Source organism: Felis catus, chromosome X, assembly GCF_018350175.1.
Source record: "Felis catus isolate Fca126 chromosome X, F.catus_Fca126_mat1.0, whole genome shotgun sequence".
NCBI classification, from domain to species: domain Eukaryota; kingdom Metazoa; phylum Chordata; class Mammalia; order Carnivora; family Felidae; genus Felis; species Felis catus.
Genome location: NC_058386.1, coordinates 17,525,684 through 17,551,035, shown reverse-complemented (window position 1 = coordinate 17,551,035; position 25,352 = coordinate 17,525,684).

Genomic DNA, 25,352 nt, shown 5'->3' with positions numbered 1-25,352 from the left:
GCACTAAGTTTTCTGTTGACTTTTACTTCTTTAGAGTTACCATCTTTCTTGTGGATTCTTCTCCAGATTTGAGCAATTTCTTGTAAAGATTTAAGAAGTTTGTATAGAGAGAATTTACTTCAAAAACTTAATGAATATTAAACTTGGAAAGCCATTTGTGAATCCAGTAATGAAAGAATGGCACTCTTGAGGTTTTACACATTTTCCTTCACCTTATCTTACATTTTGTTTAATCTAATTGCTAGTGAGCTGAATCATTCTTTAAAAAATGAAGTAAAAGTATACTCCAATTTAGGTGGCCTCCAGAAGAGCTCAAAAATTTGCTTCTTCTATTTTCTGTATACAATATTTATATTTAAAGCATCTCTGTTTGTCAAATTATCTCAGTGGTGGGAACATTAAAAAAGACAGGAAGCTATATTTTCAAATGCCTTTGCCCCCTTAAGTATTAATGGTTTATTTTTCTCCAAATGTCCATCAACGCTAGAAAGGATAGATAAATTTTGGTACATAGGTAACCGACGTACTATATAGCAAAGAGAATGAATCAGTTACTGTTACACCCAACTGGAGTGAATCTCACAAAGTATAGATCTTGTTTGACTTGTGATGGAGTTATGTCCTGATAAGCCCATCATAAGTTCAAAATATCATAAGTTGAAAATGCATTTATTAAACCTAACCTACTGAACATAATAGCTTAGCCTAGCCTACTTTAAACATGCTCAGAACACTTACATTACATTTGAGCAAAATCATCTAACAAAAAGCCTCTATTATAATAAATTGTTGAATACCTCATGTAATTTATTGAATGCTGTGCAGAAAGTGAAAAATAGAATGGTTGTATGGGTGTAGAGTGGTTGAACGTAATTGCAGGTAACTTGTTCTGCAAGTGTTCTGCAAGATGAGCAAACATTTCTAATAAATTTTGATTTGATAAATGAGTGATGTTTTGCAATGAGTAGTATGTGACGCTGACTGTCACTTGATCACAACTGAGTCAATGGTTCTTCCTCTCTCTCTCTCTCTCTCTCTCTCTCTCTCTTGCTGTGGGATTGTAGGTGATCATCAATGCATTGTCACATTTCTGCAGAATACTCAAAAGGAGGCAAAAGCCAGTGTCATTGGATAGGTTCATTGTTAAAGTTTCAGGAAAAGAAAAAGATTCCATTGAGCCAATATATACCAATGATTCTGTTATTAATAGTGAAAGTCATCCTATACAAAAACCCGTCTCTCCCTCTCTTGTCTTCCTCACACCAGGCACAACGGTTTTTAAAGGTATTTGCAGGTTGGGGCACCTGGGTGGCTCAGTTGGTTAAACATTCAACTTTGGCTCACGATCTCACAAATTGTGGGTTAGAGCCCCATGTTGGGCTCTGTGCTGACAGCTCGGAGCCTGGAGCTGGCTTCGGATTTTGTGTCTCCCTCTCTTTCTGTCTCTCCCTCGCTCACGCTCTTTCTCTCAAAAATAAAAATAAACATTAAAAAAAAGGTAAGTGCATGATAATTTTATTTTTCTTTATATTTTGTATTTTCTTTATTATTTTGTAATATACTATAGTATTATCATTTTTATATGAATATTTTGGGGTTGTGGGACAAATCATCTTAGTTACCATGATTTCTTATGGGGTTTCATTATGATATACGTGTGATTTGGATTACAAGCATGTTTCCAGAATAAATTATGCTCACAAACCAAGGTTTTACTGTATATTAACTATTTACCCTCATGATTGTGTAGCTAAGAGCTGTGACTCACTGCCACTGCCCAGCATCATGAGATAAGATGTATCACCTGATACTGTACCATGTATTAATAACCCAGAAAAATATCAAAATTTAAAATTCAAAGTACATTTTCTGCTGAATGAGTAACAGTTTCACACCACTGTAAAGTCAAAAAATTGTAAGTCAAACCATTGTAAGTCATGCATTGTCTGTACCCTGCAAGTATTATGGGTACATAATACCCATAATATTCCCAGTACCTTAGAGGCCCAATAATTCATGAAAAACTATTCTTGATTCTCTTTTTGAATGTTGAGAAGCACTCTTATTCTAAAAGTTTCCTCCACATGACCATTTGGTTTGGAGGAGTTAAAAGAGTGCTTCACTTTGTCTCTAGAACTTTCTTCAAGTCTTTAATCTCTTACATCCATTATAAAATAAGTCTATTATCAGATTCACTTCAAATACAGAGATATAAAGTGTAAAAATTTGTGCTTTAGAATTGACAGTGGGATTTATCCTTGAATCTTTATCTGTCAGAAATCCCTGAGCCTGGGGGCACCTGAGTGGTTTAGTTTGTTGAATGTCTGACTTGATTTCTGTTCAGGTCATGATCCCAGGGTAGTGGGATTAAGCCCCATGTCAGGCTCCATGCTGAGCTTGAAGCCTGCTTAAGATTCTCTCTTTCTCTTTCCCTCTGCTCCTCTCCTTGGCTCACATGCACACTCTCTCCCTCTTTCTCCCTCTCAAAAAAAAAAAATTCCTTGAGCCTAGGTTGGTGTTGCCTTCCCATACTGAAGATTTACTATTTACTTGTGGGCTATAACAATCTTGAACCACTTTGGGTTTTTTTTCGGGGGGGGGGTGTAGTTTATTGATGTACAGCTGACATGCAATATACTAGTTTCAAGTGTACAACATAGTAATTTGACATTTAAACACATTGTGAAATGATCACCACAATAAGTCTATTTGCCATTTTTATATTTGCCATGTAAAAGTTAATATAGTATTGTTGATTATATTCTCCATACTGTATATTGAATACCCATGACTTATTTATTATATAACTGGAAGTTTGCACTTGAACCCCTTTTTATGCCCCACAAGCCCCATCATCTCCCCAAGAAACCACTGTTCTCTGTATCTATGAGTCTATGCTTTGTTTTGTTTGTTAATTCCACATATAAGTGAAATCATGTGGTATTTGTCTTTCTCTGTCTGACTTATTTCACTTAGCATAATACCCTCAAGATCCATCCATGTTGTCACAAATGGCAAGATTTCATTCTTTTTTATGGCTGATTAGTATTCCATTTTATACACATACCATATCTTCTTCAACAGTACATCCATTGATGGACGCTTTGTTGTCTCCATATCTTGGTTATTGTGAATAATGCTACAATGAGCACAGGGGTGCTTATATCTTTTTGAATTAGTGATTTCATTTTCATCAAACAGATACCCAGTAGTGGAATTACAGGATCATATGGTAATTCTATTTTTAATTTTTGAGGATCCTCCATACATTTTTCCACAGGAGCTGCACCAACAGTGCATTCCCACCAACAGTGCATGATGGTCCCCTTTTCTCCACACACTCACCAACACTTGTTATTTCTTGTCTTTTTACTTACAGCCATTCTGACAGGTGTGAGATGGTAACTCACTGTGGTTTTGATTTGCATTTTCATGATGATTACTGATGTTGAGCATCTTTTCATGTGTCTGTTGGCCATCTGTATGTCTTCTTTGAAAAAATGTCTGTTCAGATCCTCTGCCCACATTTTAATCAAATTGGGGTTTTTTTTTGTATTTTGTTTTATGGGTTATTTATACATTTTGGATATTCACCCTTTATTGAATATATGATTTGCAAATATCTTCTCCCATTCAGTGGGTTGCCTTTTTGTTTTGTTGATGGTTTCCTTCACTGTGCAAAAGAGTTTTTAGTTTGTTATAGTCCCATATTTAAAAATTTTTGCTTTTGTTTTTCTTGTCTGAGGAAACAGACTTTTAAAAAATGTTGCTAAGACCAAAGTCCAAGAGTTTAGTACCTACGTTTTCTTTCAGTGGGTTTATGGTTTCAGGTCTTAATATACATCTTTAATCCGCTTTGAGTTAACATTTATATATGGTGTAAGAAAGTAGTCCAGTTTCATTTCTTTGCATATAGCTGTCCAGTTTTTCCAGCACCATTTATTGAAGAGACTGTCCATTCCTCCTTTGCTGTAGATTAATTGAACATATAACTATGGATTTATTTCTGTGCTCTCTTTCTTGTTCCATTGATCTATATATCTCTTTCTGTGCCAATACTATACCGGTTTTATTTACTGTAGCTTTGTGTAATTTGAAATGTAGCTTTGTTCTTCTTCAAGGTTTGGGTATTCAGAGTCTTTTGTGGGTTCCTTATAAATTTTAGTATTATTTGTTCTGGTTTTGTGAGGAATGACATTGGAATTGTGATAGGGATTGCATTGAATATGTAGGTTACTTTCAGTAGTATAGACATTTTCACAGTATTATTCCAGTGTGTGAGCATGGTGTATCTTTACATTTATTTGTGTCATCTTCAGTTTCTCTCATCAACCTCTTATAATTTTTAGAATGCAGATCTTTCAACTCCTGGATAAATTTATTCCTAGGTAGTTTATGCTTTTGATGTAGTTGTAAATAGTTTTCTTAATTTTTCTTTTTTCTATTTTTATTTATTTATTCATTTTAATTTACATCCAATTATTTAGCATATAGTGCAACAGTGACCTCAGGGTTAGATTCCTTAATTCTCCTTACTCATTTAGCCCATCCCTCCTCCTACAACCCCTCCAGTAACCCTGTTTGTTCTCTGTATTTAAGAGTCTATTATATGTACATATGTACATTATATGTACAATGTATACATATATACATTGTATATATGTACCACATCTTCTTTTTCCATTCATCCCTTGATGGACATTTGTGTTCTTTCCATACTTGGGCTATTGTTGATAGTGCTGCTATAAACATTGGGGTGCATGTGCCCTTTGAAAAGAATACCTGTACCCCTTGGCTAACTACCTAGTAGTGCAATTGCTGGATCCTAGGGTAGTTATTTAAAAATTTTTTGAGGAGCCTCCATACTGTTTTCAAGAAAGGCTGCATGAGCATGCATTCCCACCAGCAGTGCACAAGGGATCCTCTTTCTCTCCATCCTCACCAACATCTGTTGTTGCCTGAGTTGTTAATGTTAGCCATTCTGACAGGTGAGAGGTGGTATCCCATTGTGGTTTTGATTTGTATTTCCCTGATGGTGAGTGATGTTGAGCATTTTTTCATGTGTCAGTTGGCCATCTGGATGTCTTCTTTGGAGAAGTGTCTATTCATGTCTTTTGCCCATTTCTTCACTGGATTATTTATTTTTTGGGTGTTGAGTTTGATAGGTTCTTTTTAGATTTTGGATACTAGGCCTTTATCTGATATGTCACTTGCAAATAAATATTCCCATTTCATAGGATGCCTTTTAGTTTTTCTGATTATTTTCTTTGCTGTGCAGAAGTCTTTTATTTTGATGAGGTCCCAAGAGTTCATTTTTGCTTTTGTTTCCCTTGCCTCTGGAGATATGTTGAGTAAGAAGTTGCTGCGGCCAAGATCAGAGAGGATGTTGCCTGCGTTCTCCTTGAGGATTTTGTTGGCTTCCTGTCTTACGTTTAGGTCTTTCATCCATTTTGAGTTTATTTTTGTGTATGGTGTAAGAAAGTGGTCCAGGTTCATTTTTCTGCATGTCGCTGTCCAGTTTTCCCAGCACCACTTGCTGAAGAGACTGTCTTTATTCCATTGGATAGTCTTCTTGCTTTGTCAAAGATTAGTTGGCCATATGTTTGTGGGTCCATTTCTGGGTTCTCTATTCTGTTCCATTGATCTGACTGTCTGTGTTTGTGCCAGTACCGTACTCTCTTGATGATTACAGCTTTGTAATGCAGCTTGAAGTCTGGGATTGTGATGCTTCCTGCTTTGGTTTTCTTTTTCAAGATTCCTTTGGCTATTCGGGGTCTTTTTTAGTTCCATACAAATTTTAGGATTGTGTGTTCTAGCCATGTGAATAATGCTGGTGTTATTTTGATAAGGATTGCATTGAATATGTAGATTGCTTTGGGTAGTATTGACATTTTGACAATATTCTTTCTATCCAGAAGCATGGAATATTTTTCCATTTTTTGTGTCTTCTTGCATTTCTTTCATAAGCTTTCTATAGTTTTCAGTATACAGATTTTCACCTCTTTGGTTAGTTTTATTGATAGGAATTTTTTGGGTTTTGGTGCATTTGTAAATGGGATCGATTCCTTGATTTGTTTTCAGTTGCTTCATTGTTGGTGTATAGGCATGCAACCGATTTCTGTGCATTGATTTTATATCCTGCAACTTTGCTGAATTCGTGAATCAGTTCTAGCAGTTTTTGGTGGACTCTTTTGGGTTTTCCATATAGAGTATCATGTCATCGGTGAAGAGTGGAAGTTTGACCTCCTCCTGGCCAATTTGGATGCGTTTTATTTCTTTGTGTTGTCTGATTGCAGAGGCTAAGACTTCCAATACTATGTTGAATAACAGTGGTGAGAGTGGACATCCCTGTCTTGTTCCTGACCTTAGGGGGAAAGCTCTCAGTTTTTCCCAATTGAGGATGATATTAGTGTTGGGTCTTTCATATATGGCTTTCATGATTTTGAGGTGTGATCCTTCTAGCCCTACTTTCTTAAAGGTTTTTATCAAGAAAGGATGCTGTATTTTGTCAACTGCTTTCCCTGCATCTATTGAGAGGATCATGTGGTTCTTGTCCTTTCTTTTATTGGTGTGATGAATCACATTGATTGTTTTGTGGATATTGAAACAGCCCTGCATCCCAGATATAAATCCCACTTGGTCATGGTGAATTATTTTTTTAATGTATTGTTGGATCCGGTTGGCTAATATCTTGTTGAGGAATTTTGCATCCATGTTCATTAGGGAAATTGGTCTATAGTTCTCCTTTATAGTGAGGTCTGTCTGGATTTGGAATCTAGGTAATGGTGGCTTCATAGAAAGAGTTTGTAAGTTTTCCTTCCATTTCTATTTTTTGGAACAGTTTCAAGAGAATAGGAATTAACTCTTCCTTAAATGTTTGGTAGAATTCCCCTGGAAAGCCATCTGGCCCTGGACTCTTACTTTTTAGCAGATTTTTGATTACTAATTCTATTTCCTTACTGGTTATGGGTCTGTTCAAATTTTTTATGTCTTTCTGTTTCAGTTTTGGTAGTGTTTATGTTTCTAGGAATTTCTTCATTTCTTCCAGATTGCCCATTTTATTGGTGTATAATTGCTCATAATATTCCTTTATTATTGATTTTATTTCTGCTGTGTTGGTTGTGATCTTTCCTCTTTCATTCTTTATTTTATTATTTGGGTGCTTTTCCTTTTTCTTTTTGGTCAGACTGGCTAGTGGTTTATCAATTTTGTTAATTCTTTCAAAGATCCAGATTCTGGTTTCATTGATCTGTTCTACTGATTTTTTGGTTTCGATAACATTGATTTCTGCTCTAATCTTTATTATTTCCTGTCTTCTGCTGGTTTTGGGTTTTAGTTGATTTTCTTTTTCTAGCTCTTTAAGGTATAAGGTTGGGTTGTGTATCTGAGAACTTTCTTCCTTCTTTAGGAAGGCCTGGATTGCTATTAACTTTCATCTTTTGACCACTTTTGCTGGTCCCAGAGGTTTTGCGTTGTGGTGTTATCATTTTTACTGGCTTCAATGCGCTTCTTTTTTTTAAAAATTTTTTTCAACGTTTATTTATTTTTGGGACAGAGAGAGACAGAGCATGAACGGGTGAGGGGCAGAGAGAGAGGGAGACACAGAATCGGAAACAGGCTCCAGGCTCTGAGCCATCAGCCCAGAGCCCGACGCGGGGCTCGAACTCACGGACCGCGAGATCGTGACCTGGCTGAAGTCGGATGCTTAACCGACTGTGCCACCCAGGCGCCCCCTCAATGCGCTTCTAATTTCCTCTTTAATTTCTTGGTTAGCCCATTCATTCTTTAGTAGGGTGTTCTTTAGTCTCCAAGTATTTGTTACCTTTCCAAATTTTTTCTTGTGATTGATTTAGGGTTTCATAGCATTGTGGTCTAAAAATATGCATGGTATGATCTTGATCTTTTTGTACTTGTTGAAGGCTGATTTGTGTCCCAGTATGTGGTTTATTCTGAAGAACATGCCATGTGCACTGAAGAAGAATGTATATTTCATGGCTTTAGGATGAAATGTTCTGAATATATGTGTTTTTTTTAAATATATGAAATTTATTGTCAAATTGGTCTCCATAGAACACTCAGTGCCCATCCCAAAAGGTGCCCTCCTCAATACCCGTCACCCACCCTCCCTTACCTCCCACCCCCCATCAGCCCTCAGTTTGTTCTCAGTTTTTAAGAGTCTCTTATGCTTTGGCTCTCTCCCACTCTAACCTCTTTTTTTTTCCTTCCCCTCCCCCATGGGTTTCTGTTAAGTTTCTCAGGATCCACATAAGACTGAAAATACATGGTATCTGTCTTTCTCTCTATGGCTTATTTCACTTAGCGTCACACTCTCCAGTTCCATCCACGTTGCTATAAAGGGCCATATTTCATTCTTTCTCATTGCCACATGGTACTCCATTGTGTATATAAACCAAAATTTCTTTATCCATTCATCAGTTGATGGATATTTAGGCTCTTTTCATAATTTGCCTATTGTTGAGAGTGCTGCTATAAACATTGGGGTACAAGTGCCCCTATGCATCAGTACTCCTGTATCCCTTGGATAAATTGCTAGCATTTCTATTGCTGGGTCATAGGGTAGGTCTATTTTTAATTTTCTGAGGAACCTCCACACTGTTTTCCAGAGTGGCTGCACCAATTTGCATTCCCACCAACAGTGCAAGAGGGTTCCCATTTCTCCACATCCTCTCCAGCATCTATAGTCTCCTGATTTGTTCATTTTGGCCACTCTGACTGGAGTGAGGTGATATCTGAGTGTGGTTTTGATTTGTATTTCCCTGATGAGGAGCGACGTTGAGCATCTTTTCATGTGCCTGTTGGCCATCTGGATGTGTTCTTTAGAGAAGTGTCTATTCATGTTTTCTGCCCATTTCTTTACTGAGTTATTTGTTTTTCGGGTGTGGAGTTTGGTGAGCTCTTTATAGATTTTGGATACTAGCCCTTTGTCCGATATGTCATTTGCAAATATCTTTTCCCATTCGTTTGGTTGACTTTTAGTTTTGTTGGTTGTTTCCTTTGCTGTGAAGAAGTTTTTTATCTTCATAAGGTCCCAGTAGTTCATTTTTGCTTTTAATTTCCTTGCCTTTAGGGATGTGTCAAGAAAGAAATTGCTATGGCTAAGGTCAGAGAGGTCTTTTCCTGCTTTCTCCTCTAAGGTTTTGATGGTTTCCTGTCTCACATTCAGGTCCTTTATCCATTTTGCGTTTATTTTTGTGAATGGTGTGAGAAAGTGGTCTAGTTTCAATCTTCTGCATGTTGCTGTCCAGTGCTCCCAGCACCGTTTGTTAAAGAGACTGTCTTTTTTCCATTGGATATTCTTTCCTGCTTTGTCAAAGATGAGTTGGCCATACGTTTGTGGGTCTAGTTCTGGGGTTTCTATTCCATTGGTCTATGTGTCTGTTTTTGTGCCAATACCATGCTGTCTTGAAGATTACAGCTTTGTAGTAGAGGCTAAAGTCTGGGATTGTGATGCTTCCTGCTTTGGTCTTCTTCAAAATTACTTTGGCTATTTGGGGCCTTTTGTGGTTCCATATGAATTTTAGGATTGCTTGTTCTAGTTTTGAGAAGAATGCTGGTGCAGTTTTCACATTGAATGTGTAGATAGCTTTGGGTAGTATTGACATTTTGACAATATTTATTCTTCCAATCCATGAGCACAGAATGTTTTTCTACTTCTTTCTATCTTCTTCAGTTTCCTTCATAAGCTTTCTATAGTTTTCAGCATACAGATCTTTTACATCTTTGGTTAGGTATATTCCTAGGTATTTCATGCTAGGTATTTCATTCCTAGGTGTTTCATGCAATTGTGAATGGGATCCGTTTCTTTATTTGTCTTTCTGTTGCTTCACTATTAGTATATAAGAATGCAATTAATTTCTGTACATTGATTTTGTATCCTGTGACTTTGCTAAATTGATGTATCAGTTCTAGCAGACTTTTGGTGGAGTCTATCGGATTTTTCATTTACAACATCATGTCATCTGCAAAAAGTGAAAGCTGAACTTCATCTTTGCCAATTTTGATGCCTTTGATTTCCTTTTGTTGTCTGATTGCTGATGCTAGCACTTCCAACACTATGTTAAACAACAGCGGTGAGGGTGGACATCCGTGTCCTGTTCCTGATCTCAGGGAAAAAGCTCTCAGTTTTTCCCCATTGAGGATGATGTTAGCTGTGGGTTTTTCATAAATGGCTTTTATGATCTTAAGTATTTTCCTTCTATCCAGACTTTCTCGAGGGTTTTTATTAAGAAAGGTTGCTGAATTTTGTCAAATGCCTGCTCTGCATCGATTGAAAGGAACATATGGTTCTTATCTTTGCTTTTATAAATGTGATGTATCACGTTGGTTGATTTGCGAATGTTGAAACAGCCCTGCATCCCAAGAATGAATCACACTTGATCGTGGTGAATAATTATTTTTATAGGCTGTTGAAATTGATTTGCTAGTATCTTATTGAGAATTTTTGCATCCATATTCATCAGGGATATTGGCCTGTAGTTCTCTTTTTTTTTTTTTTTTTTTTTTTTTTTACTGGGTCTCTGGTCTAGGAATCAAAGTAAGGCTGGCTTCATAGAATGAGTCTGGAAGTTTTCCTTCCCTTTCTATTTTTTGGAATAGCTTGAGCAAGATAGGTATTATCTCTGCTTTAAACGTCTGGTAGAACTCCCCTGGGAAGCCATCTGGTCCTGGACTCTTATTTGTTGGGAGATTTTTGAAAACTTATTCAATTTCTTCACTGGTTATAGGTCTGTTCAAGCTTTCTATTTCCTCCTGATTGAGTTTTGGAAGCATGTGGGTGTTTAGCAATTTGTCCATTTCTTCCAGGTTGTCCAGTTTGTTGGCATATAATTTTTCATAGTATTCCCTGTTAATTGCTTGTATCTCTGAGGGATTGGTTGTAATAATTCCATTTTCATTCATGATTTTATCTATTTGGGTCCTCTCCCTTTTCTTTTTGAGAAGCCTGGCTAGAGGTTTATCAATTTTGTTTATTTTTTCAAAAAACCAACTCTTGGTTTCGTTGATCTGCTCTACAGCTTTTTAGATTCTATATTGTTTATTTCTGCTCTGATCTTTATTATTTCTCTTCTTCTGCTGGATTTAGGCTGCCTTTGCTGTTCTGCTTCTATTTCCTTTAGGTGTGCTGTTAGATTTTGTATTTGCGATTTTTCTTGTTTCTTGAGATAGGCCTAGATTGCAATGTATTTTCCTCTCAGGACTGCCTTTGCTGCATCCGAAAGCATTTGGATTGTTGTATTTTCATTTTCGTTTGTTTCCATATATTTTTTGATTTCTTCTCTAATTGCCTGGTTGACCCATTCATTCTTTAGTAAGGTGTTCTTTAACCTCCATGCTTTTGGAGGTTTTCCAGACTTTTTCCTGTGGTTGATTTCAAGCTTCATAGCATTGTGTTCTGAAAGAATGCATGGTATGATCTCAATTCTTGTATACTTAGGAAGGGCTGTTTTGTGACCCAGTATGTGATCTACCTTGGAGAATGTTCCATGTGCACTACTCAAGAAGAAAGTATATTCTTTTGATTTGGGATACAGAGTTCTAAATATATCTGTCAAGTCCATCTGATCCAATATATCATTCAGGGCCCTTGTTTCTTTATTGACCATGTGTCTAGGTGATCTATCCATTTCTGTAAGTGGAGTGTTAAAGTCCCCTGCAATTACCACATTCTTATCAATAAGGTTGCTTATCTTCATGATGAATTGTTTTATATATTTGGGGGCTCCTGTATTCCTCACATAGACATTTATAATTGTTAGCTCTTCCTGATGGATAGACCCTGGGATTATTGTATAATGCCCTTCTTCATCTCTTGTTACAGCCTTTAATTTAAAGTCTAATTTGTCTGATATAAGTATGGCTATTCCAGCTTTCTTTTGACTTCCATTGGCATGATAAATAGGTCTCCATCCCTTCACTCTTAATCTGAAGGTGTCCTCAGGTCTAAAATGAGTCTCTTGTAGACAGCAAATAGATGGGTCATGTTTTTTTTATCCATTCTGATACCCTATGTCTTTTAGTTGGTGCATTTAATCCATTTACATTCAGTGTTATTATAGAAAGAGACAGGTTTAGAGTCATTGTGATGTCCATAGGTTTCATGGTTGTAGTGATGTCTCTGGTAGTTTGTCTCACAGGATCCCCCTTAGGGTCTCTTGTAGGGCTGGTTTAGTGGTGACGAATTCCTTCAGTTTTTGTTTGTTTGGGAAGACCTTTATCTCTCCTTCTATTCTAAATGATAGACTTGCTGGATAAAGGATTCTTGGCTGCATGTTTTTTTCTTTTCATCACATTGAAGATCTACTTCCATTCCTTTCTGGCCTTCCAAGTTTCAGTAGAGAGATCGGTCATGAGTCTCATAGGTCTCCCTTTATATGTTAGAGCACGTTTATCCTTAGCTGCTTTTAGAATTTTCCCTTTATCCTTGTATTTGCCAGTTTCACTCTGATGTGTCATGCGGAAGATCGATTCAAGTTAGGTCTGAAGGGAGTTCTCTGTGCCTCTTGGATCAATGCCTTTTTCCTTCCCCAGATCAGGGAAGTTCTCAGCTATTATTTCTTCAAGTACACCTCAGCACCTTTCCCTCTGTCTTCCTCCTCTGGAATACCAATTATGCATAGATTATTTGTCTTTAATGCATCACTTAGTTCTCTAATTTTCCTCTCATACTCTTGGATTTTTTAATCTGTCTTTTTCTCAGCTTCTTCTTTTTCCATAATTTTATCTTCTAGTTCTCCTATTGTCTCCTCTGCCTCTTCAATCCGAGCCATGGTAGTCATCTCCATTTTATTTTGCAGCTCATTAATAGCATTTCCTCCTGGCTGTTCCTTAGTCCCTTGATCTCTGTAGCAGTAGATTCTCTGCTGTCCTTTATACTGTTTTCAAGCCCAGTGATTAATTTTATGACTATTATTCTAAATTCACTTTCTGTTATATTGTTTAATCGTTTTTGATCATTTCGTTAGCTGTCGTTATTTCCTGGATGTTTTTTTGAGGGGAATTCTTCTGTTTCATCATTTTGGATAGTCCCTGGAGTTGTGTGGAACTGTGGGGCACTTCCCCTGTGCTCTCTTGAATAACTTGCATTGGTGGGCGGGGCTGCAGTCAGACCTGATGTCTGCCCCCAGCCCACCGCTGGGCCCACAGTCAGACTGGCGTCTGCCTTTTCTTCCCCTCTCCTAGGGGCGGGATTCACCATGGGGTGGTGTGGCCCGTCTGGGCTACTTGCACACTACCAGGCTTGTGGTGCTTGGGATCTGGCGTATTAGCTGGGGTGGATTGGGAAGGTGCACAGGGGCAGGATGGGTAGGCTCAGCTCGCTTCTCCTTAGGTGATCCACTTCAGGAGGGGCCCTGTGGCAGCGGGAGGGAGTCACACCGCCAGAGGGATGGATCCGCAGAAGCACAGCATTGGGTGTTTGTGCGGTGCAAGCAAGTTCCCTGGCAGGAACTGGTTCCCTTTGGGTTTTGGCTGGGGGATGGGCGAGGGAGATGGCGCTGGTGAGCACATTTGTTCCCTGCCAAGCTGTGCTCTGTCGTCCGGGGCTCAACAACTCTCCCTCCCGTTGTCCTCCAGGCCTCCCGTTGTCCTCCAGGCCTCCCGTTCTCCGTGCAGAGCTGTTAGCTTATAACCTTCCAGATGTTAAGGCCTGCTTGCTGTCCGAACACACTCCGTCCGGCCCCTCTGCTTTTGCAAGGCAGACTGGGGGGCTCTGCTTGGCCAGTGGGCTGCCCCTCCGCCCCGGCTCCCTCCCGCCAGTCCGTGTATCGCACACCACCTCTCTGCCCTTCCTACCCTCCTCCGTGGGCCTCTACTCTGCGCTTGGCTCCAGAGACTCCGTTCTGCTAGTCTTCTGGCGGTTTTCTGGGTTATTTAGGCTGGTGTAGGTGGAATCTAAGTGATAAGCAGGACACGGTGAGCCCAGCGTCCTCCTACGCTGCCATCTTCCCTAAATCAATCTGAATATATGTGTTAAGTCCATCTGGTCCAGTGTGTCATTCAAAGCCATTGTTTCCTTGTGATTTTCCAATTAGATGATCTGTCCTTTGGTGTAAATGGGGTGTTGAAGTCCTCTAGTGTTGTGGTATTATTGTCAATGAGTTTCTTTATGTTTGTGATTAATTGATTTATATATTTGGGGGCTCCACATTTAGAGCATAAATGTTTACCATTGTTAGGTCTTTTTGGTGGATAGACACCTTAATTATGACATAATTCCCTTCTTCATTTCTTGTTACAGTCTTTATTTTAAATTCTAGATTGTCTGATATAAGTATGGCTATTTCCGCCTTTTTTTTTGTATTGACCATTAGCATGATAGATGGTTCTCCATCTCCTTACTTTCAATCTGAAGGTGTCTTTAGGTCTAAAGTGGGTCTCTTGTAAACAGCATATAGATGGATCTTGTTTTCTTATCCATTCTGTTACTCTCTGTCTTTTGATTGGAGCATTTGGTCAGTTGACATCTAGAGTGCGTACTGAAAGATATGAATTTATTGCCATTATGTTGCTTGTAGAGCTGGAGTTTCTGATGGTGTTCTCTGGTCCTTTCTAGTCTTTTTTGCTTTTGGTATTTTTCTTTTTCTTTTCTTTTCTTTCTGTTTCTATCTATCTATCTATCTATCTTTTTTTTCCTCCCCTCAATCTCCCTTGAAATTTCTTGCAGGGCTGATGTAGTAATCATGAACTCCTTTAATTTTTGTTTGTCTGGGAAAATTTTTATTTCTCCTTCTATTTTGAATGACAGCCTTGCTGGATAAAGAATTCTTGTCTGAATATTTTTCAGATTCAGTACATTGAATATATCCTGCTACTCTTTTCTGGCCTGACAAGTTTCTGTGGATAGGTCTACTGCAAACTTGATCTGTCTTCCCTTGCAGGTTAAAGACTTTTTACCTTGCTTCTTTCATGATTCTCTCCTTGCTTGAATATTTTGTTAATTTGACTATGATATGCCTTGTTGATGGTCGGTTTTTGTTGAATCTAATTGGAGTCCTCTGTGCTTCCTGAATTTTGATGTCTGTGTCTTTCCCCAAGTTAGGACAGTTTTCCACTATGATTTGCTCACATAACCCTTCTACCCCTTTTTCTCTCTTCACCTTCTGGGACCCCTATGGTTCTGATGTTGTTCCTTTTTAATGAGTCACTGATTTCTCTAGGTCTTACATCATGCTCTTTTGTTTTAGTCCCTCTCTTTTTTTCTGCTTCATTTTTCTCCATACGTTTGTCCTCTATATTGCTTATTCTCTGCTCTGCCTCATCTATACTTTGCACTGTGGCACCTATTCGAGATTGCAGCTGAGTTATAGCATATTTTATTTCATCCTGACTAGCTTTTACTTCTTTTATTTTCTCAAAAAGGGATTGTAATCTATTTTAGACTCCAGCTAGTGTTCTTTTAATCATGATTCTAAATTCTGGTTTAGACGTATTGCTTGTATCTGTGTTAGTTAATTCCGTGGCTTTCGTTTCTTCCTGCTCTTCCTTTGGGGTGAATTCCTCTGTTTCCTCATTTTGAAGGGAGAAAGGAATTAATGAGGTAAAATTTTTTTAATTAAAATTAATAAATTAAAAGCAACACACACACACAATATAAATGATGCTAGATCCTAGGTGTGTTTTGGTTTGTTTGTTGAAAGAGGCTTGATAGTTTAGAGAAAAAAGGGGAATTGAAAAAAAGAATTCCTTTGAAAATTTGAAAAAATGAATGCACTGGAATAGAATAAAATGAAATGATGGAAGTTAAATAGAAATTGAAAAATTTACACAAAAGTAAAAAATAATGTAGGAAAAAATTAAAATATTTTCAACAAAAATTGAAAATAAAAATAAATTTTTTATCTTTTTGTATTCAAGAAAAAAGAAACGAAAAACAGGAAAAAAAACGAAAATTGAATAGACCAAAGAACAGATTGATGTAGGATTGAAACTACTTCTTTTTCCCTTAGAAGTCAAACTATGAATTGCTTTATAGTCTGTAAACTAAGCAGGTGGAGAGACTCGCTCCTGAAGAGTGAGGTTGGCCTAGTTGGGTGGGACTTAGTGTAATGGCTCTGTTCTCCACTATATGGCACTGCTTAGCTTATTGGGGTGGAGTATTGTGGTACTTGTAGGTGTGTATGCATATATATAGGAGTGGTGAAAATGGTATCACTCAGCTACCCAGTCTCTAGTAGAACTAGAAGTTCTAGAAGAACTCTAGAACTTCTAGAACTTCTAGAAGAACTCTGTTCTTCCCGATCAGCATCATGCACTCATCCTTTGTCTTTGGCTTCCGTCCACTCCCTACTTTTACACTATCACCAAGCCCCTGGCAGCACTCCCCTCCTGAGTTTTATCTCAGATGTGGCTGTTTATCCTGACCCCTTACTTCTGAGGGATTGCAGCTTTGACCCATTCTGCCCCCCTGCAGGAGGGTCTCACTGAGCAATGGCCAGGTGCCAACTACACCCAGGAATGTTTGAGGTACTGTGCTGCTGCTGATGCCCAGAGACTGTGGCTGAGTGCCAGCCTTCCCCAGAAAAAGTTCACATGATCATGTAGCAGCAGCATTTCAGGGATTAAGGCAAATCACAACACACATCTTGCACCAGGCTTCACCCCCAACCACCTTGTTCTAGCACCAGTGAATGTGGTTGTTCTCCCAGATGGGGACTTTGCCTTTGGGGGAGCCACACAGCCTCTATCAGATGTCCTCCCAGCAGGGAACCGCCTCTCCCCATGTGGCCCAAAGAACCCCGGACTTCACTGTGCTCCTGGGGATTCTTCCTTCCCACCAGAGCACTTCCAGGTATCAAGCTGCAGAATTTCAGACTCTGTGCTCCCCCTGTTTATAGAGTCTTAATGGAATTTAAACCCTTTCCTTTCTCCTTTCTCCCTTTTTAGTTCATTTACTGCAGCTGTTTCCACTTTTACACTTTCTCTCCAGCTGCTTTTGGGGGGGGTGCTTTTCCCACATTCTCACCCCACCCCCATCTCTGTCCTCTCTCCACAAGCAAAAAGAGCTCCCTGCCCTCCGTGGCTTCTCCCTCCCTCAGTTCACCTCTCTGGGTCGTGTACCTGCAGAGTTCTGTGGTTCAGGTTGTGCAGATTGTTGTGTTCATCCTGAAGTCAGTTTTTTAGGTGTGCAGAATGGTTTAGTGTTGGTCTAGCTGTATTTCATGGACACAAGACACAAAAAAAACTTCCATGCTGTTCTGCCATCTTGGCTCCTCCTATCTTTTCTTAATTTTTCTTTCTGATAGTTCATTATTAGTGCATATAAATACATCAGTTTTCTGTATATTAATTCTGCAACTTTACTGAATTCATTTATTCTCATAGTGTTTTGATAGATCTTTTGGGTTTTCTATACATAGTATCGCATCATGTGGGAATACTAACAGTTTTACTTCTTTCTTACCAATTTTGATGCCTTTTCTTTTTCTGTTTTTTTTCTTTTCTTTTTTTTTCTGTGGCAAAGATTTCCAGTACTATGTTGAATAAAAGTGGCAAGAGTTGGCATACTTATATTGTTCCTGTGTTGGAGAAAAACTTATGGAAGGTTTTTCAGTTTAATTATGGTGTTAGCTGTGGGTTTGTCATATATGGCCTTTTTTATTTTGAGGTATATTATCCCTATACCCACTTTGTTGAGAGTTTTTATCATAAATGGATGTTGACTTTTTTTCAGATGCTATTTTTGCATCAGTTGAAATCATCATAAGATTTTTATCCTTTAATTCATTCATGTGCTATATAGCATTGTTCATTTTGTGGATGTTGAATCTTTCTTGCATTCCTGGAATAAATCCCACCTGATTATGGCCTGCAGTCCTTTTAATGTATTGGTGAATTCCATTTACTAATATTTTGTTGATGAGTTTTGCGTCCATGTTCATCAGGGATATTGGCCTGCATTTTTTTCTGGTGTCCTTGTCTGGTTTTGGTATCAGGATAATGCTGGCCTTGTAAAATGAGCTTTGAATCATTAGCTACTCTTTAGAGTTTTACAAGAATTTCAGAAGGATAGCTTTTACATTTTTTTTGAATGTTTGATAGAATTCACAAGTGAAGTTGTCTGGTTTTGTACTTTTGTTTACTGGAAGGTTTTTGATTACTCATTCATTTTCATTACTAGAAATAGATCTGTTTGGATTTTCTGTTTCTTCCTGATTCAGTTTTAGAAGATTGTATGCTTCGAAGTATTTATCCTTTTCTTCCAGTCTATTAGTGTAAATTTTTTTACAGTAGTCACTATTATATTTTGTATTTCAGTGGTGTCAGTTGTAAATATTTTACTTCATTTTTAATTTTATTTATTTCAGTCCTCTCTCTTATTTTCTTGCTCAATCTGGCTAAAAGTTTATCAATTTCATTTATCTTTTCAAAGAAACAGCTCTTTGTTTCATTGATCTTTTCTATTGTTTTTTTTAGTGTCTCTTTCATTTATTTCTGCTCTAATAATTATTATTTCTTTTCTTTTACTAACTGAGCTTTGTTTTTATTTTTATGTACCTTTCAGTATAAGATTAGATTATTTGAGGGTTTTTTTTGGTTTGTTTTTGCTTTTTTAAGATAAGCCTGTGTTGTTATAAACTTCCCTCCTAGAACTGCTTTTACTGCTTCTCATAGACATTGGAATATTGTGTCTCTATTTTCATTTGTGTTACGGTATTTTTTAATTTCATTTTTGATTTCTTTATGGACCCATGAATTTATTTTTTTAATTATAAAAATTGTTTATTTTCAGAAAGAGGGAGGGAGAGCAGAGATGGGATAGGGAGGGAGACAGAGAATCCCAAGCAGGCTCCATGCCATTAGCACAGAACCCCATGTGGGGCTTGAACTCATGAACCATGAGGTCATGACCTGAGCCAAAATTAAGCATTGGATGCTTAACCAACTGAGCCACCCAGGCACCCTAACCCATTGTGTTGTTTAGTAAAATGTTGTTTAGCCTCCACATGTATGTATTTTACAAGCCATTTTTCTTGTAATTGATTTTTAGTTTCATCTCATTGTAGTGTGGAAAGATGCTTGATATGATTTCAGTTTTCCTAAATTTATTGATACTTGTTTTATGGCCTAAAATGTGATCTGTCCTGGACAATGTTACATGTTCAATTGAGAAGAATGTGTATTCTGCTGTTTTTGGATGGAATGTTGTATATATATCTGTTAAGTCTATCTGGTCTAATGTTTCACTTAAGGCTACTGTTTCCGTGTGTGTGTGTATGTGTGTGTGTGTGTGTGTGTGTGTGTGTGTGTGTGTGTGTTTGACCTATCCATTGATGTAAGTGGGAAGTTAAAGTCCTCTACTATTGTATTACTTTCAGTTTCTTCCTTTATATCTGCTAATATATTTTTTATATATTTAAATACTTGTGGGGCGCCTGGGTGGCTCGGTCAGTTAAGCCTCTGACTTCTGCTCAGGTCGTGATATTGCACTCTGTGAGTTTGACCCCCATGTCGGGCTCTGTACTGACAACTCAGAGCCTGGAGCCTGCTTCGGATTCTTTGTCTCCTTCTCTCTGTGCCTCTCCACCTCTTGTGCTCGCTCTCTCTATCTCTCTCTCTCTCTCAAAAATAAATACACATTAAAAAATTTTAAATACTCCTGTGTTGTGTGGATAGGTGTTTACAATTGTTATATTCTCTTATTGGATTAATCCCTTTATCATTGTGGAGTGCTTTTGTCTTTTGTTACAAACTTTGTTTTAAAGGTTGCTTTGTCTGATAGAAGTATTACTACTTTTAGCTTTCTTTTCATTTACACTTCTATCAAATAATTATAATTTGATGACATTCTTTGATATTATGTTTGAATTTCTTTTTCTTTTCTTTCTTTCATTCATTCATTTTGTATTTCATATTTCTTGGCTCAGTTATCATGAGCTTCATATATAAAACCTCATGTATATAGCACTCTATTTCATTGTATTTATTGATTTATTTTTAATTTTAATTCCAGTATAGTTAACATACAGTGTTATATTAGATTTAGGTGTAAAATATAGTGATTCAACTATTCTAAACATTAATCAGTGCTCATCATGATAAGTGAGCTCTTAATCCCCTTCACCTATTTCATTCATCCCCCTACCCATTTCCCCTCTGGTAACAATCAGTTTATTCTCTATAGTTAAGAGTCTGTTTCTTGATTTATCTCTTTTTCCCATTGCTCATTTACTTTGTTTCTTAAATTCTACATAAGTGAAATCATGTGGTATTTGCTTTTCTGACTGATGTATTTCACTTAGCATTATATCCTCTAGGTCCATTTGTGTTGTTGCAAACAGCAAAATTTATTCTTTTTTTATGGCTGAGTAATATTCCATTATATATATACACCACTTCTTCTTTATCCATTCATCTACCCATGAACATCTGAGTTGCTTTTGTATCTTAGCTATTGTAAATAATGCTGTAATAAACACAGGGGTTCATGTAACCCTTTGAATTAGTGTTTTTGGATTTGTGTAAGTGCCCAGTAGTTCAATTACTGGATCAGAGGGTAGTTCTATTTTTATCATTTTTAGGAACCTCCATACTGGTTTCCACAGTGGCTATTCCAATTCACATTCCTACCAACAGTGCACAAGGGTTCCTTTTTCTCCATATCCTCACCAGCACTTGTTGTTTCTTGTGTTGTTGATTTTAGCAATTCCAACATGTGTGAGGTGATATCTCACTGTGGTTTTGATATATATTTCAGTGAGTGATGTTGAGCATCTTGTTATGTGATTATTGGCCATCTGGATATCTTCTTTTGAGAAATGTTTGTTCATGCTTTCTACCTATTTTTAAATTGGATTATTTGGTGTGAGGTTATATAAGTTATTTATATATTTTCAGCACTAATCCTTTATTAGATATGTCACTTGCAAATATCGTCTCCCAATCAGTAGGTTTTCATTTTGTTGATAATTTCCTTTGTTGTGCATAAGCTATATATTGATTAATTTATTTTTCATTAATTATAAGCTTTATATTGATCAATCGATTTTTAGAAGCTTTTAATTATGGTGTAGTCCCAATATTTTATTTTTGCTTTTATTTCCCTTGCCTCCAGAGATATGTCTAGAAAAATGTTGCTGTGGCTGATGTCAGAGAAATTAATGCCTATGCTGTCTTCTGGGATTTTATTTCAGATCTCATATTTAAGTCTTTAATCCATTTTGAAGTTATTTTTGTGTATGGTGTGAAAAGATGGTCCAGCTTTATTCTTTTGTATGTGGCTGACCTGTTTTCCCAAAACCATGTGTTAAAGAGACTATCTTTATCCCATTGCATAATTTTTCCTGCTTTGTCTAAAATTAACCCTATAATGGTGAGCTTCTTTTGGGATCTCTATTCTGCTCTGTTAATCTTTGTGTCTTTTTTTGTGCCAGGGCCATACTGTTTTGATTGCTATAGCTTTGTAGTATATCTTGAAATCTGGGATCATGATGCTTACAGTTTTGTTTCTTGTTTTTTCAAGATTGTATAGCAGTCTAGTTTAAACTGAGGGTCACTTATATTCAAACACATACTGGATGCACTACATTTTTACTATCCCTGTATTGTATGTATTTAATTTCATGTTTTGCAACTTTTTATTCTGTGTATTCCTTAACTAATTATTATATGGTTAATTTTACTGCTTTTTTCTTTTAATCTTTATTTTAGCTTTATAAGTGGTTGATCTACCATCTTAGCTATGTCTTTGCTTTTAAAAGTGAGATTTTCTTCTTTCATCACAATCCTACTTTTCTTTATGGCCTTTTGTTTTCTGCTTAAAGATATCCATTTAACATTTCTCAGGTCAGTTTAGTGGTGATTAACTCAACTTTTGTTTGCCTGGGAAACTCCTTATTTCTCCTTAAATTCTGAATGGTCATTTTGTTTGGTAGAGTATTCATGGTTGTAGTTTTTTCTTTTTTATTTAGCATTTTGAATATCCTTCTGGCTTATAGAATTTCTGCTGAAAAATCAGCTTACAATATTACATGCGTTTCCTTGTACGTAGGTAGTCATTTTCTCTGGCTACTTTTCAGATTCTTTGTTTATCTTTTGGGTTCACCTTATATGGGGCTCTCTGTGCTTTCTGGACCTGTATGTCTCTTTCCTTCCCCAGGTTAGGGAAGTTTTTAGCCATAATTCAAATAAGTTTTCTACTCCTTTTTTTCTCTTTTCTAATGGAATCCCTGTAATACAAATGTTAGTACACTTGATTTTGTCTTAGTGGTCCTCATTTTTTAAATTATTTTTTCTTTTTGCTATTCAGCTTAGATGTTTTCCACTACACTGTCTTCTAGATCACTGATCCATTCTTTTCTATCCTTTATTCTGCTTTTTATTCCATGTAGTATATTTTTCATTTCAGTTATTGTATTTTTCAACTTTCTTTTTGATATATTCTCTCTCTTTGTTGAAGTTCTCACTCTGCTCATCCATTTTTCTCAATTTTGTGAGCATCTTTATGACCGTTACTTTGAACTCTTTATCAGGTAGATTGCTTATCTTCATTTTGTTTAGTTTTTTTTTTCTGAGGTTTTTTTCTTGGTCTTTCATTTAGAGATATTCCTCTGTCTCCTCATTTAGCCTGACTCTCTGTTTCTATGTTTTGAGTTGATGATCTTCATCTGCTGGTCTTGAAATAGTGGTTTTATTTAGAATGTGTCCTGTGTGCTTTGGAAGCACCATTCCCCTTGTCACTAGAACCAGGCCCTCCAAGGTTGTTCTCTGTGTGGGTTGTGTGTGCCCTCCTCTTGTGGCAGAATGCAACTGGTGTAGATATGCTGTTCAGTAGGTCTGGCACCTTGGTGAAGTTGGTTGAAAAGCCTGTTTGTGGCTGCTGTAGGATCACTTGTTGGTGGGTCTAGCCCCAAGTATGGCTGGCTGTGAGTCTTGGTTGCTACTATTGCAGATATCTTAGTGGGTGGCCTCTCCCCCTCTCCTAATTCCCCAGGAACCACTTTAGAGAGGTACTTTTTCTAGCCAAGGCTACTCACAGGGTGTGGTGGGATAGCAATGACTTTGGAGTGGGGGGTAGTCCCAGCCAAATCTGCCCACCAGGTATGGTGAGGTGCGAGTTGCTTTGTAGGGATGCCTGCCAGGGCAGGTGTGTTTGGTGGGGTGGTCAAGCAGGGGAATGCCATGATGGGAAAATTGAGTGCTATGGTAGATATAAAGTGTCAGATCTGGTGCCTGCCAGAGTCAATACAGTTAGGCAGAAGGGGGCAAGTAAAATGGCACCTGCCAGTGCTTCTGTTACCACATAAAGTTCCTAAAGATTCCTGCCCCTCCAGCACTTGCCACAAAATTAGTCAATAAATGCCCTTTAGGTATGGTCTGGATGCTTTTCAAAGTTTGTTTGTTTGTTTTGAGAAAGATACAAACAGTGCAAGTGGGGGAGGGACAGAAGGAGAGGGAGGGAGAGAGAATCCCAAGCAGCCCTCACGCTATCAGTGCAGAGCCCAATGCAGGGCTTGAACTCACGAAACTGTGAGATCATAATCTGAGCCAAAACCACAAGTCAGATACTTAACTGACTTAGCCACCTACATGCCCCAATCCAGATGCTTTTCAAACTGCTGCTGTGTGCTGGTCTTGGATTGAGTCAGTGTGCATGGATCTGTGAAGAGCAGAGTCTTGGTTTCCTGTAGCCCTTTGGCTCTCCTGGAGTTAAGCCCCACTTATTTTCAAAGCTAGACATTATGGGGGCTCATCTTCCCATATTTCTCGGCACTGTGCTGGGGAATGAGTCCCAATCAGACCACTTCTCTTTGCCTCTTACCCTTCTTGATGTGTTTTTTCCTTATATTGTTAGGTTTGGAAGAGCTGTTCTGGTCATCTTCAGGTCATTCTTAGAGTTACTCTATAAATAGTTGCAGCCTTGGTGTGTCTCTGGGATGAGGTGAGCTCAGGATCCTCATATGCTGCCATCTGCCATCTTTATTTAGGACCTCTGAGTCACTTCAAATTGCATTCTTTGCTCAAGGTATTTTTTGGCCATGCCGGTAATTTGGATTTAGACTATAGGTTTTTGAGGTAACCAGTTTACAGTTATGCATGAGTTTTCAAGGCAGACTTTTTCTCTGCTCCACCCAGTATTACAGTCAAGATTAGCAAGTTTTTTCTGTCCCTTGTACATGTTGTTTAATTTTTATTTGATTTTCTTAGGCATTTACTCTTCCACCTTTGGGTCCCATCTTTATGAGGGGTTTCTTATACTTCACACTTTCAATGTCTTGGCTTTATCTCCTGTTCCCCTTCCATGTTAATGCAACTAACAAGGCAAAAACATATAGTGCCTAGGATCCAGTAGAAACTTCCAGGATGAGGTTGACTTTAACATTAACTTAAATCCCAGGTTTCACTGTTTTACTTCTACAGAATTCTTTTGTATCAGCTTACCAATGCACTTAAAAAGATGTTCTTTTTTAGTTAAGAGGTTGATTGGGGGAACTAGTCTTTAATCTGACTATCCTAGAAACTCCATACATTCATTCATGTAGGATGATAGCTTTAGGATGAAAATAAAGTGTCTATCATAATATAATTATAGGAATGATGTTTAACTGTTCTTAGAAATAACTGTTCTATATATTTCTTTAATTTGGGGAACTACCTTAGCATTATTCTTATCTTCCTATGTTCTACCTTGGATATCAAAGTCATTGATGGAAATGGAAAATCCTGAGACAGGAAATCTCAATTTTTTTTTTGAGTTTTCAGAATACAGACAGCTCAAGTGTTTATTCTCAAATCATATGTTTCGTTTTCATAACTTATTTAAGATGTGGATTTAATGAGCATCTTCTGAACCAGAGAAGATGCTCAGTACTATCAATATTTGTTTATATTAATTATTGCTTATTTAAACTCTTTTGGTTTATGGTTTGTCATAAATCATACTACATACTGCCCACCACAAAATTGGCACATCTCTCAGTGTACCTTAATTCTACCTAAAGTCAGTTATTGTATTATATATTTATATATAAAGGTTCATTCTATTGTATATTTTTTGAATGGATAGAATATCAAAATATATAGCCACAAATTGAAATGTTGACTCAGCAGAACTGTGAAATATGAGATATCAACAGAGAAATACAAATCTGGATTTTGGGAATTAGACATGTAGAAAGTTTGTTGTTTGCTGACCTCCTTGTTTGATTGGCTAAGTATAGAATTCTAGGTTGGATTAATTATTTTGAATATGCATAAGAAAAACAGTGGGTCTTAGGACATATCTATGTCAAGTAAACATAATTGCTCAGGAATATGCACAAGCATTGTATTGTTGAAGGATCTGTATGTTTGATTTCTGACACACTGATGGTTAAACGAGGCAGTGAAAGTAGAAA